Source organism: Cynocephalus volans, chromosome 1 (assembly GCF_027409185.1).
Source record: "Cynocephalus volans isolate mCynVol1 chromosome 1, mCynVol1.pri, whole genome shotgun sequence".
NCBI lineage: Eukaryota > Metazoa > Chordata > Mammalia > Dermoptera > Cynocephalidae > Cynocephalus > Cynocephalus volans.
Genome location: NC_084460.1, coordinates 132353207 through 132367867, shown reverse-complemented (window position 1 = coordinate 132367867; position 14661 = coordinate 132353207).

The window sequence follows — 14661 nt, the reverse complement described above, 5'->3', positions numbered from 1 at the left end:
TAAAACCCAGGATTTAAATAAGATCCAGAATCTTATAATATACAATGTCCAGACATCAGCTGAAAATCACTCGTCTTACCAAGAACCAAGATGATCCCAACTTGAATGAGAATAGACAATAAAAGACATCAATCCCAAGATGACACAGATGTTAAAATTATCTGAAAAGGATTTTAACACAGCCAAGATAAAATATTCCAGCAGATAATTATAAACACAATTAAGACAAATGAAAAAATAGAAACTCTGGGCAAAGAAATAAAAAATCCCAGAAAAAGAAAAAAGTGATATAAAGAAAAACCTAATGGAAATTACAGAAGCAAAAAATACAATAAATAAAATTTTTTAAAATTAAAAATGGGCTCAACAGACTTGCACGTCTTTGGTTAAGTTTATTCCTAGGCATTTAATTATTCTTTGATGTTATCATAATGACTAATTGACAAATCAATTCCATTTTTGCATTATTCATTGCTAGTGTATAGAAGTACAGTTGATTATCTGGTATCCTATAACCATGGTAAACTCATTTGTTAGTTCTAATAGGCCTTTGAAGTGAGTTTTTTTAGGCATTTGTACATACAAGGTTATGTTGTCTCCAAATAGATATATTTTACTTATTGCTTTCCAAACTGAATCTCTCCCACTCCTTTTTTTTTTTTTTTTTTTTTTTAAACTTGCCTAATTGGCCTGGCTAAAACCTTAATTAAATACATTGTTGAATAGAAGTGATGAGAGTCTTGGTCCTGAACTTAGGGGAAATCTTTCAGTATTTCACCATTGAGTATGATATTAAACTATGAGTTTTTCATAGATGCTCTTTATTAGTTTGAGGTGGTTTCTTTGTATTCCTGGTTTGTTGAGCATTTTTATCATATAAGAGTGTTAGATTTTGTCAATTGCTTTGTCTGCATCTATTGAGATTATCATGAGTTTTTTGCCCTTTATTCTGTTGATATGGCTTATTACATTGATTATCTGGGGGGGGGGGGGTTGTTGTTTTTTTGTTTTTCTGGCCAAATGGGGATCAAATTACACAGTGATAAAAATCAGCTGAACTAACCAGTCGGTCAGCCAACGTAATTGAACTAGTTCTACATTCCTGAGATAAGTCCTATGTGGTCATGGTGTTATATTTCTTTTTCAGGTTCTGTTGGATTCAGTTTGCTAGTATCTTGTTGAAGGTTTTTGCATCTATGTTCACAAGAAATATTGATCTGTAGTACTTTTTTCTTGTGATATCTTTGGCTTTTTTAACACTGTCCTCAAAGAACGAGTTAGTAAGAAGAGTTCCCTTCTCTGCTATTTTTTTGGAAACTTTTGTGAAGAATTGGTGTTAGTTCTTTAATCATTTGGTAGAATTCACCAGGGAAGCCATCTCATGGCTTTTTTTCTTGTGGAAAAGTATTTGATTACCAACTCAATCTCTATTCAGGTTATAAATAAGATTCAAGATTTCTTCAAGATTCAGGATTTCTCCTTGAATAAGTTTTGGTTTTTTATGTTTTTCTAGGAGCTTATCAATCTCATTTGAATGATCTAATGTATTGGCATACAATTGCTCATGGTATTCTTTATAATCCTTTTTATTTTTGAAAGATGATAGTAATGAAATGTCTTTTATTTCTGATTTCAGTAATTTTGGTCTTTTCTCCCTTCTTCTTTCTTTCTTTTCTTTTATTTATTTATTTATTAATTTATTTATTTTGGCTAGCTAAAGGTTTGTCAATTTTGGTGATCTATTCAAGTAACCAAGTTTTGATGTCCTTGATTTTATCTGTTGTTTTTCTATTTTCCATTTCTTCTTCCATATCTTCTCTAATCTTTATTATTTCCTTCCTTTGCTTGCTTTGAATTTAGTTTGCTCTTCTTTCTCATGTTTCCTCTTTTTTAAGGCTGAATATTATTTGGTTCTCTATATATTCCACTTGTTAAAAATCCGTTTGTCCGCTTATGAACACTTAGGTTGATTCTATATCTTGACTATTGTGAATAATGCTCCAATGAATATGGAATTTTTGATATCTTTGCATTTGAATATATAACCAGAAGTGGAACTGCTGGATCATATGGGGGTTCCATTTTTTTTATTTTTTGAGGAGGCTCCATACTGTTTTCCATAAGGGCTGTACTAATTTATATTCCCACCAACAGTGTGCAAGGGTTCCCTTTTTTCCACATCCTCAGCAAAACTTGTTATCTTTTGTCTTAATAGCCAATCTAACAGGAGTGAGATCATATCTCATTGTGTTTAATTTGAATTTCTCTGATGGTTAGTGATGTTCAGCATTTTTTCTTGAACCTATTGTCCGTTTGTATGTTTTATTTTGAGAAATGTCTATTTACCTTCTTTGCCCATTTTTAAATCAGGTTTTTGTTTTCTTGGCTATTGAATTGCTGGAGTTGCTTACATATTTTATTTACTTTTCTGGAGGCTGGCCTGTATGGGGATCTGAATACTTGACCTTGGTGTTATCAGCACCAAACTCTCCCAATTGAGCCACCAGCCAGCCCCTGAGTTTTTTACATATTATAGATTTTAACCCTTCATCAAACGTATGGTTGGCAAATATTTTTTCTTTCATTCTATAGGCTGTTGTCAATCTGCTTATTGTTTCCTTTGTTGTGTTAAAGACTTTCGGTTTGGGGCAATTCCATTTGTCTATTTCTGCGTTTGTTGCCTGTGCTTTTGGGGACATACTCAAAAAATCATTGCCCAGACCAATGTTGTGGAGCTTTTCCCATATGTTTTCTTCTAGTTTTACAGTTTCAGAACTTATGCTTGAACCTTTTATAAATTTTGAGTTGATTTTGTGTAATGTTGAGATGAGGGTCCAATTTCATTCTCTTGCATGCAAATATTTAGTTTTACCAACACTGTTTATTGAAGAGACTTTCTTTCCACATTGTGTGTTCTAGGCATCTTTGTTGAAATCAATTGATTGTAAATGCATGGCTTTATGTGTGGGCTCTTATTCTATTTCATTGGTCTATGTGTCTGTTTTTATGTGAGTACAGTGCTGTTTTGATTGCTATAGCTTTGTAATATATTTTGAAATCAGGTAGTGTGATGACTACAGTTTTCTTCTTTTGCTCACGATTGCTATTCAGGATCTTTGGTGTTTAGATACAAATTTTCTATTAAAAATGTCATTGGAATTTTAAAAGGGATTGCATTAAATCTACAGATTGTTTTGGGAAGTATGAACATTTTCACAATATTATTTCTTCCAGTCTATAAACATGAGATAGCTTTCTATTTATTGTGTCTTCTTCAATTTCTTTCATCAGTGCTTTATAGTTTCTGTGTACTGATTCTTCACCTCCTTGGTTAAATTTATAACTGTGTTAGCTTTTTTTTTTAATGATGTTGTAAATGGGATTATTTTCTTAATTTTTTTTCAGATAGTTCATTGTTATTGCATAAAAATGTTAATAATTTTTGTATGTTGATTTTGTATCCTGCAACTTTACTGAATTTTTTTATTGGTTCTAACTGGTTTTCTTTTAGAAATTAGATCTTGTTTGCTTATATATTCATACACCCTATGTCTTTTGATTGGAGAATTTAATCCATTTACATTTAAAGTAATTATTGATAGATAAAAACTTACCATTGCCATTTTGTTATTTTCCGTTTTGTAGGTTCTTTATTCCATTCTTCCTCTCTTGCTGCCTTCCTTTGTGTTTTGACAACTTTGTGGTGATAAGCTCTAAGTCCTTTCTCTTTTGTATATCTACTACAGGATTTTTCTTTGTGTTTACCATGAGGCCTAAATAAACCATCTTATAGTTATAACAATCAATTTTAAACTAAAAACAACTTAATGTTGACCACATACAGAAAGTCTATATTTTAACTTCTCTACCCCTTACTTTTTATCCTATTGATGTCATAATTTACATCTTTTAAATAGTGTATGTCCATTACTAAATTATTGTAATTATAGTGTTTTCACTTTTTAATCTTTTATACTAGAGTAAAAGTAACTTATGCATCATAATGATAGTATTAGAGTGCTCTAAATTTGACTATACTCTTACTTATACAGTAAGTTTTACACTTTCATCCATTTTCATGTTATTATTTAGCATCTCTTCATTTCAACATGAACTCCCTTTAGTATTTCTTGTAAGGCAGGTCTAGTGGTTTGTGAACTCCTTCAGCTTTTGTTTATTTGGAAAAGTGTATATATCTTCTACATTTCTAAAGGACAGCCTTACCAGCTATACTATTTCTAGTGGGCGGGTTTTTCTTTGAGCACTTTGAATATTTCATCCCACTCTTTCTTGGCCTGCAAGGTTTTGCCCAGTTATCCACTTATAATCTTAAGGGGATTCCCTTGTGTGTAATAAGTTGCTTTACTCTTTTTGCTTTCAAAATCCTCTCTTTGTCTGTGACTTTTGAGAATTCAATTATAATGTGCCTTGGTGAAGATATCTTTATATATAATCTACTTGGGGTTCTTTGAACTTCATGGATCTGGATGTTCAACTCTCTCCAGATTTGGGAAATTTTTTGTCTTTTTTTTTTTTTAACAAACTTTCTGCACTTTTATCTCTCTCTTCTCTTTCTGGTACTTCCATAACTTTCACACTGATTCACTTGATGATGTCCCATACTATCCATAGGCTTTCTTTATCCTTTCCACTTCCTTTCTTTTTTTGTTTCTCTGACTGGGTAATCTCAAATAATCTGGGTTTGGGGTCACTGATTTTTCTTCTGCTTGATTGAGACTTGTTGAAGCTCTCTGTGAAATTTTTCAGGTTAGTCGTTGTGCTTTTTAGGTCCAGAATTTCTGTTTGGTTATTTCTTATAGTTTCTTGCTCTTGGTTAAACTTATAATTTTGGTGTATATTATTTTTCTGATATCATTTAGCTTTCTGTTTGTGTTCTCTTGTAGCTCATTCATCTTCTTTCAGATAATAATTTTGAATTCGGAGTTTGGTAGTTCATATATTCCCATTTATTAAGAGTTAGCTGCTAATGCTTTATTTTGTTCCTTTAAAGGTATTTCTTTGATTATTCATGAGCCTGTGGTCATGCATTCATGTGTGTGCATTTCAAAAGCAGGCATCTATTCCAGTCTTCATAGACTGCATTTAGCAGAGAGAGCTCTTTACTAGTTAGCCAGTCCAGACACTGTGCAAACCATCTGATGAAGTACACCAGTAAGCTTGCTGCTGGAATTCTTGGGCAGGCTGGCCTGGTGCCTGCAACAACTGGTGAGTGAGTTTGGCACCTGGGTTGATGGGTGCTGGCCTAGGACTGGGGTCTGCTGGAATGGACCTGTTGACTGGATTCAAAAGGGTGAGCTTGGAGCCTGGGTCCATGGGTGCTAGTCTGGTGCCTGGGGCTTTAGAGGCTATCCTGGCACTGGGAAAGGACTGTGGTTCAAGTTCATGAGGATAGGCCTTGAAACTTAGGCCACAGGGGCCAGCCTGGTGCTGAGTGGGCCTGGAGCCTGTAATATCCATGAAGGCCAGCCTGAAGCTTGTATCCCTGGGTGATAGCTTGTAGTCTGGGGTTGAGCTGGCATGGCACTGGGGTGGTCTTGATGCCTGGGGTGACATGGCCAATCTGGCATTAAGTCAGGTCCAAAGCCTGTGGCTCTAGGTTGGCCTGGAGGCTGGACCCATGATGGCTGGCCTGGCATTGGGGATACTCTGAAGGCTTGATCTACAGGTGCTGGCCTAGAATCTGTGTCCATGAGGACCAGTCTGGTGCTTGGATCTGCAGCAAAGTTGGGTGCTTTCTTCAGTCTCCTTCCCCCATGGTATCTCTATGCAGTGCTGCCTGGACTTCAGGGTTGGTATCTCTATACTATTTCTTTGCTATACCCAGGTGCTGTAATCTCTTACCTGGTTACGTTAGCTCTTGTGAAGGTATTTTTTGTCCATGGATAGTTGCTCAAATTTATATCTGAGAGGGGATGAGCAGTGGAAAGACCTATTCTGCATCCTTCAGACACTTTCTCTCCCCTTTTTGAAAGCAATTATTTTATTGATAAATAACAATATTTAACATTTATTAAAATCATAGAATTTTAAAAATAAACTTGACAAGTATATAAAAATATTATAGTGCACTTTTTGGAGTCAGACAAAACAGAATTTGATAATCTCTCTCTGCTTTAGTGTACTATTTTTTCTATTTATTTATTTTTAATTGAAAAATAATAATTGTATATATTTATGGAAAATGGTATGATATTTTGATCTATGTATACATTGTACAATACCTCAATAAAGCTAATTAACCATGTTCATTACTCCTCTAACTTGTCATTTTTGTGTGCTGAGAACATTAAAAAATCTATTTTTAGTAATTTTGAAATGTACCATACATTATTACTAACTATGGTCACCATTCAGTGCGACAGACTACTAAAACTTACTCTTCCAGTCTAACTGAAACTCTGTAGCCTTTGATCAAAATCTCTTATTTCCTTATTAGTCCCCCTCCCCCTCAGCATCTGGTAACCATCTTTCTATTCTCTGTTTCTATGATACCATTTTTTTTTAGATTTCATATATAAGTGAGATTATACAGTATTTGTCTTTCTGTGCCTAGCTTATTTCACTTAGCATGATGTCCTTCAGTTCCATCTATGTTGTCATGAATGGCAGAATTTCTTTCTTTTTTTAAGGCTGTATAGTATTTCATTGTGTATATAAACATTGTCTTTATCAACTCATTTGTTGATAGTTACTTTTGCTGCTTCCATATCTAGGCTATACTGAATAATGCTGAAATGAACATGGAAATGCAGCTATCTCTTTAACATACTGATTTTAATTCTTTTGGATATATACCCAGAAGTGGGATTGCTATATCATATGATAATTCTATTTTTAGTTTTTCTGGAGAAACTTTATGCTTTTTTCCAAAATGGTTATACTAATTTTCGCCAACTGTGTACAGGGTTCCCTTTTCTTCATGTTATCACCAGCACTTGTTATCTTTTACCTTTGTTATAATAGCCATTATAACATGTGTGGTGATATCTCATGTTGTTTTAATTTGCATATTCTAATGATTAGAGATGTTGAGCATTTTTAAATCTATCTGTTGGCCATTTTTTTTCTTTTGAGAAATGTCTGTTCAGATCCTTTGACCATTATTAAATTGGGATGTTTGTTTTCTTGCTGTTGATTTGTTTGAATTTCTTATATATTTTGGACACTACTCTTTATTAGATGTATGATTTGCAAATATTTTCTCCCAGCGTATAGGTTGTATCTTCACTCTATTGTTTCCTTTTCTGTACAGAAGCTTTTTAGTGATGCAATCCCACTTGTCTATTTTTGCTTTTGTTATCAGTGCTTTGGAGTTCTATCTAAGAAGTCATTGCCCAAATCAATGTTATGCAGTTTTCCCTCTATGTTTTCTTTTAGTAGCTTTATAGTAACAAGATAGGGAAAAAGGCATGCGAGTGCCATTCTTCCCATTTAGGTTTGAAGACATTTATTCTTTACTTCTATGTAGGCTTTTTAGAGGAGAGAACCACAGGGAGCTGCTAGAAAGGCAAATGGTTAAGCCCTTCCCTGGGGGAATTTAGAAGCTGAGCTGATCCCAGGAGCTACAGCTGCTGGGAGTGTGCAAATGGTTCAAAACTCCCCTTTGTTCTTTGTGCTTGTAGTGGATTGAATTATGTCTCCCCAAAACTCACTGAAGCTTAAATTGTGTCCCCCAAGTTTTATGTATTAGAAACTTGGTCCCCACTGTGACTGTTAAGAGAGTGGGAAATCCTATTATGGTAATTGAAAGGTGGAGGCTTGAAGAGGTGATTGGATTGTAGGACCATGCCACAGAGAATGGATTAAAAATGGTGGTCAGAGGCGTGGTTCTGAGGGCCTTGAAAGAAGAGAGTCTGTCTCTCTCTCTTGTACTCTCTGCTCCACCATTTTCACAATGGGATATTCTGCTGTCACTGTTGCCACCACCAAGACCTTCGCCAGATATGGTCCCTGGATTTTGGACTTTCTAGCCTCCAAAACCATAAGAAATAAATTTTGTTTTCTTACAAATCACCCAGTTTCAAGTATTTTGTTATAAGCAACAGAAATGGACTAATACAGTGCTTGAGGAAAAGTTTTTTGAAGCCATGTCCTTGCCTCATGCATATTGATTTAAGAGCCAAGCCTCCAGAAGAGACTGTAAATGTTAAGTACTATCTGTGTGATGTAAGCCCCTCATCTCTTGGAAAAAAGCTGGGAGTTGGGATTTCCTTCCAAATTTTCAGGCACTCTGCTCAGGGTGGGCTTAGTGCATGAGTGTATCTCTGTTTTTCCTTCCCATTTTGATGTGGCTGTTTTCTCAGTCATCTGGCATGTAGGAATCTTTTAACTGGAATCTGACTGAGAGAATTTATTCATGTGTAGATGTTTATTTGGTGTGTCTGTGGGAAGAGGGGTAGTCTGGAGCCTCCTATTTGCTATGTTGCTGATATTACTGTCTCTTTTTTAATGTAGGTATGTGCAAATATAAGTTTTTCTCTTAGCACTGATTTCATCTCATAACTTTTGATATGTTGTGTTTTTATGTTGATCTCAAAGTATTTCCTAATTTACCTTGGGGTTTCTTCAAGACCTATTGATTATTTAGCAGTGTGATTAATTTTTACATATTTCTGAATTTTCTAAACTTCTTTCTCTTATTAATTTCTAGTTTTATTCTATTGTTGTCAAAGAATGTTATGGTCTGAATGTTTGTCCTCTCCAAAGCTCATATGGAATCTTAATCCCCAATGTGGCAGTTTCAAGAGGTGGGACCTTTGAGAGGTGATTAGGTTGTGAGGGCTATGCCCTTATGAAAGGATTAGTCCTTTCACGGATTAATGAATTAAATGGTTAAGGGATGAGTGGGTTATCATCGGATGGGTACTGGTGGCTTTAGAAGGAGAGCAAGTGAGTACGTTAATGAGCTCCCAGACCTCTCACCATGTGATACCCTGCCCAGCCTCGACACTCTGCGGAGAGTTCCCACCGAGAAGAATGCCTCACCAGATGTACCCATTCAACCTTAGCATTCCAGCTTCCAAAACTATAATATATTAATTTTCTTTATAAATTAAACAGTTTCAGGTATTCTGTTATAAGCAATGGAAAACTAACTAATACAGAGTACATACATTATATGATTTTAATCCTTTTGACTGGTTTTCTGACCTAACACCTGCACTATCCTGGAGAATATTCCATGTAAATCTGACAAATCTCAAATTATTCTGCTGTCATTGGGTGAAATGTTCTAGGGATGTCTGTTATGTCTAGTGGGGATATAGTGTTGTTAAAGTCTTCTATTTCCTTGATGATTTTTTTTTTAGTCATTCTATCCATTATATAAAGTGAGGTATTGAAATTTCCAATTACTACTTTTGATTTGTCTATTTTTCCTCTTTCTTTGTCTATAGCAACAACTGTTGTTTTAAAGTCTATTTTAGTTAACATTAGTATAGCCTCTTCAAATTTCTTTACATTATAATTTGAATGGTATGTATATTTTCATCCTTTTATTTGCAACCTATTTGTGTTTGAATCTAAAGAGAGTGTCTTGCAGACAGCACGTAGTTGAATTACTGTCTCATATCATCTTAGTCAGTTTGGCTGCTACAACAAGGTACAAGAGACTTAGTGACTTATAAACAGCAGAAATTTACTTCTCACAGTTCTGGAGGCTGGAAGTATGAAGTCAGGTTGCCAGCACAGTCAGATTCTGATAGAGGCCCTCTTGCTGGTTTGTAAATGGCCATCTTCTCATTGTGTTCACACATGGTAGAGCGCTGAGAGGGAGGACAGCTTTCTGGCCTCTTCTTATAAAGGTACTACTTCCATTTATAAAAGCTCCACCCTCATGACCTAATCAACTCTCAAAGGCTCTACCTCCAGACACCATCACAATGGGCATTAGATTTTAATGTATAAATTTCAGTGGGACACAAATACTCGAAGATTTTTTTTTTTTTTTTTTTGTATTTTTGTATTTTTGTAAAACAAATCTACTAGAAACAAACTTTCTCAGTTTTTGTTTATCTGGGAAGGCTTAACTTTATTTTTGGTGGATAATTTTGGTGCTATAGAATGCTTCATTGATAGGTTTGTTGTTGTTGTTGTTGTTTTGTGTTTTTATTTTGGCATTTTGAATATGCCTTCTTGCCCCTGTAGTTTCTGATGAAAAATCAGCTATTATGTTATTATGTTATTGAAAATTCTTTGTATATAATGAGTTATACTATCTCTTGTTGCTTTCAAGATTGTCTCTTTGTTTTTGACAGTTCTATTATTATGTGATTATGCATGGATCTCTTTGAATTTATTATATTTGGAGTTTGCTGATCTTCTTGGATATGTAGGTTAATGTTTTTCATAAAATTTGGGAAGTTTTCAGCCATTAATTTTTTGAAATTTTTTTCATACCTTTTTATTCTCCCCTCTGCTTCTGGGACTCTAATTATGAGAAGATTGGTGCACTAATAGTGTGCTGCAAGTCTCTGAAGTTGTGCTAATTCTTCTCATCTTTTTGTGTTCCTTGGAGTAGATAATCTCAATTGATCTTTCTTTACTTTTACTGATATTTTTTTCTGCCTGCACAAATTTGTTGTTGAGCTCCTCTACTGAATTTTTCATTTCAGTTATTGTACTTTTCTATCCCAGAATCTCTATGCATTTCTTTTTATAATTTCATAATTTTTATCTCTTTATTGATATTTTATGTTTGGTGAGACATCATTATCATACTTCCTTTAATTCTTAAGACATGGTTTCCTATAGAGCATTTTCCTAAGATTGAAGCAACTTTTTAAAGTTACAAATCTTGTGTTCACATCTTTATCACTCACAAGAAAAGAGTCAGGGGCTGGGTTTTTACCTCAATACACTTTCCTTCTCCTCAACATAAATGTTGTGCTACTTGCTTACTCAGAGGCTGCTGGCCAACTAATACTTTCTTATTCACAATGAGACTCCCCTCTGTCTCAGGAGTGCCTCTCAACACCAGAAGTAATAGATTCATAACATCAATTTTAGTTTCCCTTTGGGAACTGAGTTTGTTCTGCCTTATTAACGAAAGAAATAGCTCTCATATGGGTATTGGGCTTACAGGGTGGCTTAAAGGCTGGAATTTAGATGGAAAAAAGGTTTATCTTAAGGAAAGAAAGATCTCCAACACCTGAAGCCATAGGAAAGACAAATATGGGTGTATGGGATTGGGGGGCAGCAGGCCATCTACAAGTATGGAGGCTTTTGTATCCTCTGAGACAGAACCAAGGGGGGAATTATGAAAGAGGAAGATAATTTTTATAGGTATTTATAAGTGACAAAAAGAGAAAAGGGAAGACTTATTGACCAGAATGTGTCCTTTGTATACGCTCATTAGTGTTTGTGTTAAGGTAGGGAGTGGGGGTGGGGTAAGTGTATGTGTATGTGAAATGAAGGCTTCCTACTAATCTCTCTCTAGAGAACCACGACCAACTGCTCGCCTGAGGACAGTGTGAGTGTTTGCCCCAGGTCCCAACCCGAACTTTAATCCCTCCCAACCCTGGTCTATTTGTCTGATTATGTGTATTTCTAGGAGATTCTGGATAAAGATGGCTGTCCCTAATTTATAAGACAGAACATACAGTTCTGAAGTCAGTAATCATTAAAAGAGCAATAACAAAAATGTAGGGGGAAAAAATCCTCGCTTTCAAATGGACAGTTTGTGTCGAACATGCTGTGAGCTGGTAGTGAATGGGCACAGCTTTTCCAGGATACAAACAGAAGAAAGACATTCTGGGGAAACTAGTGTGAGTTTATGTGCATGGAATGCTAGAAGGCAGATTGTTGGATTAGAATTTAAAGGAGAAAAAAGGAAACCAAAAGCACTAGGCAAGAAATACTTTTCCTCTTTTTAAAGTAGTACGTAGAGAGAGGCATTTATAGGAAGAGGACAGTCTGTGTGTTTAAAAAAATATCTTTACAGACTTAAGTATCTGAACAGAATTGGGGGTTAGACAGACAAAGAAGTTGAAAACTGTTACAGATGAAAAAATTAACTAACTTCCAGGTGGTTAATGAGTAACATATTTTGGCGGGAATGCAAACAGCCAGCTAAAATGCAAACAGCCAGCTAAATTTTCCATTTCAGTTAGAAAATTAAATGCTTCACGTGTTAGTGAAGATTTTGTTATCAAATTCCATGGACTTTCCACTCTGTCTCATCCTCCAGCTCCTCATGCTTCTCATCTGGGTAGGAGGATCAGGTAACTCTTCACTTTTTCTCTCAAATGCATTTGGCTGGAAATCAATGGTAAATAAATAGCAGGCTGTAGGCTATTTGCTTTTATAAAGTTAGGTGAACAGGGCCTCATGTATGGATCTGTATGCTGATAATGTAGCTATTTAATCATGTAGCTAGCAAATTGTTTATTTTTTGCTTCTTTTTTTTTAGCAAATAGATTAAAGTGAGCAAATTTGAAACAGTGACGTAATAGACAATGAAAGAAAGGTAATAAGCATTGCTTCTGAAGTATGTGCAAGTAGCTCAATCTAGAGGCCTTAAACCAGCTGGAATCAAATAGCTTTTTGCAAATTAGTTTTGTTTTGTAGCATATTCCTGTGAACATATTCCTGCAGCACATGTGCCTTTTAATTTTGAGTTTGACTTGTTTTGAGGCTCTTCTTGGTTGTGAAGAAGTTTTTTATTTTTGTGTTGTCAAGTCTGCTAATCGTTTCCTTTGTGGCTTTCTCTGTTGTTACAAGCTGAAATACTCCTGAGACATATTAAAGATTTAACAAATATTCAGTCCTATTATCTTCTAGTTGTTTAAAGTTGTTTGATTAAAAGATATTTAACTTGAATCCATCTAGAATCAGTTCATGGTAAAGGCAATAACCAATGTTCTGTAAGAATTCAGGTGAGAAAAAAATTATGATAATTTCAGGAGAGAAAAAAATCACAATAACTTCTGGTTCAGGAGGGGTTTTTCTTGTAATAAGTATCATTTGAATTCAGTTAGATGGTTCAATTAAAGTTGAATGATGGGTGACAGATGCCGAGAACTAAAGGAGGGTGACAGGTAGAGGAAAGCAATATGTCCATGTTACTTCTCCCCAACCTACTTCAGCATCTAAAATGCACAATAAGGAAGACTGGTTTTGTCATCACCTAGCTCAGAATTTAGTGGGGGAGACAAACATGTGAACAAATAATGAGAAGGAGTGTGGTAGGCACAATTACAGAAATTGTTATGAAAATAGTGATGGAGAGCTTGATTATTACTTTTGTGTGTTGCTGTTTTTATTTTCCTTTCATATTATTGGGCTCTTCCCTGACGGCAGGGACCACATTACCTATGGTAGCTAAAATGCCTGTGGTGATTTATAACTATCAGTACATCTGCGTGTTCTCAGTTTGTCCGGTACTCTGTGAGTCACGTATCATTAAGTCTATTTTTCAGAGGAAAAACCTGAGGCTTAGAAAGGTAAAGGATTGCTACAAGACCACACTCCTAGAAATCAGCTTGGGTAAAACATCAACACAGAATTGTGTTGACAAGTGCTATTTATACAACAGAGCTGTTGTATGTATTTTAATATTCCAAAATGCTGTACATATAGTTCTGGACCAATGAATTTAAAAAAATTTTTTTTTAATTGCTTATAATTTGAGCATGAAAGTCAAGAGAAGTGAATGAAAAACAGAGAATATAATATGAGCTAAGTGGATCAAGGTGCATGAAGATCATTTTAAACCTTTATATTTAAGTAAAAGAGACATACAGGAAAGTGTACAGATCATAAATATAGGGTTCAATGAATTTTTATAGTGATCATACCAGTATATCCAGCACAAATCAAGAACAGAATGTTAGGAGCATCCCCAAAACTCACTCATGCCTCCTTCCTCTCACTATCCTCTTAAGGGTACCATTATCCTAACTTCTTATACCACAGATTTATTTTATCTGTCATCGATCTTTTTAAATATAAATGTAATCATTTAGCATCTTTCGTTTCTGCTTTCTTTGATTCAACAATATATTGGTGAGATTTGTCTATATTGTTGAGAGCAGATTTAGCTTATTAAATCGCATTGCTGTATATGTAATGTTTCCATTATGTAATATCATAATTTATTTATCAGTACTACTGTTGATTTGGATTTGGGTAATTTATTGGTTTTGACTATTACAAATAGTGCTCCTATGAACATTCTTCTTGCTCATGATTTTTGGAGAACACACACACATATATGTATTTCTATTAGGTATGTTCTCAGGAGTAGTTTTACTATTCATAGTATAGGACTATATTCAGCTTTAAGCTACTGCCAAAGAGTTTCTCAAAGTGGTTGAAAGAATTTACACTCCCATCAGCAGTATGTGTGAGTTATGTTTTCTATACATCCTCACTGAACATGAAACTTGGTATTGTTTATCTTTCATTTTAGTCATTCTGGTGCATACATAATCTTCATTTTAATTTGCATTTCCTTGATGACTAGGTAAGCTGAGCACCTTAAATATATTTATTGGGCACTCAGATATTCTCTTTTGTGATGTGCCTATCAAATATTTTTGCTCCATTTTTTCTTGAGTTGCCTGTCTTTGTCTTATTGATTTTTGAAATTTTATATATTTGTATATATTAGGATACAAGTCTTTTGTCATGTATATATAG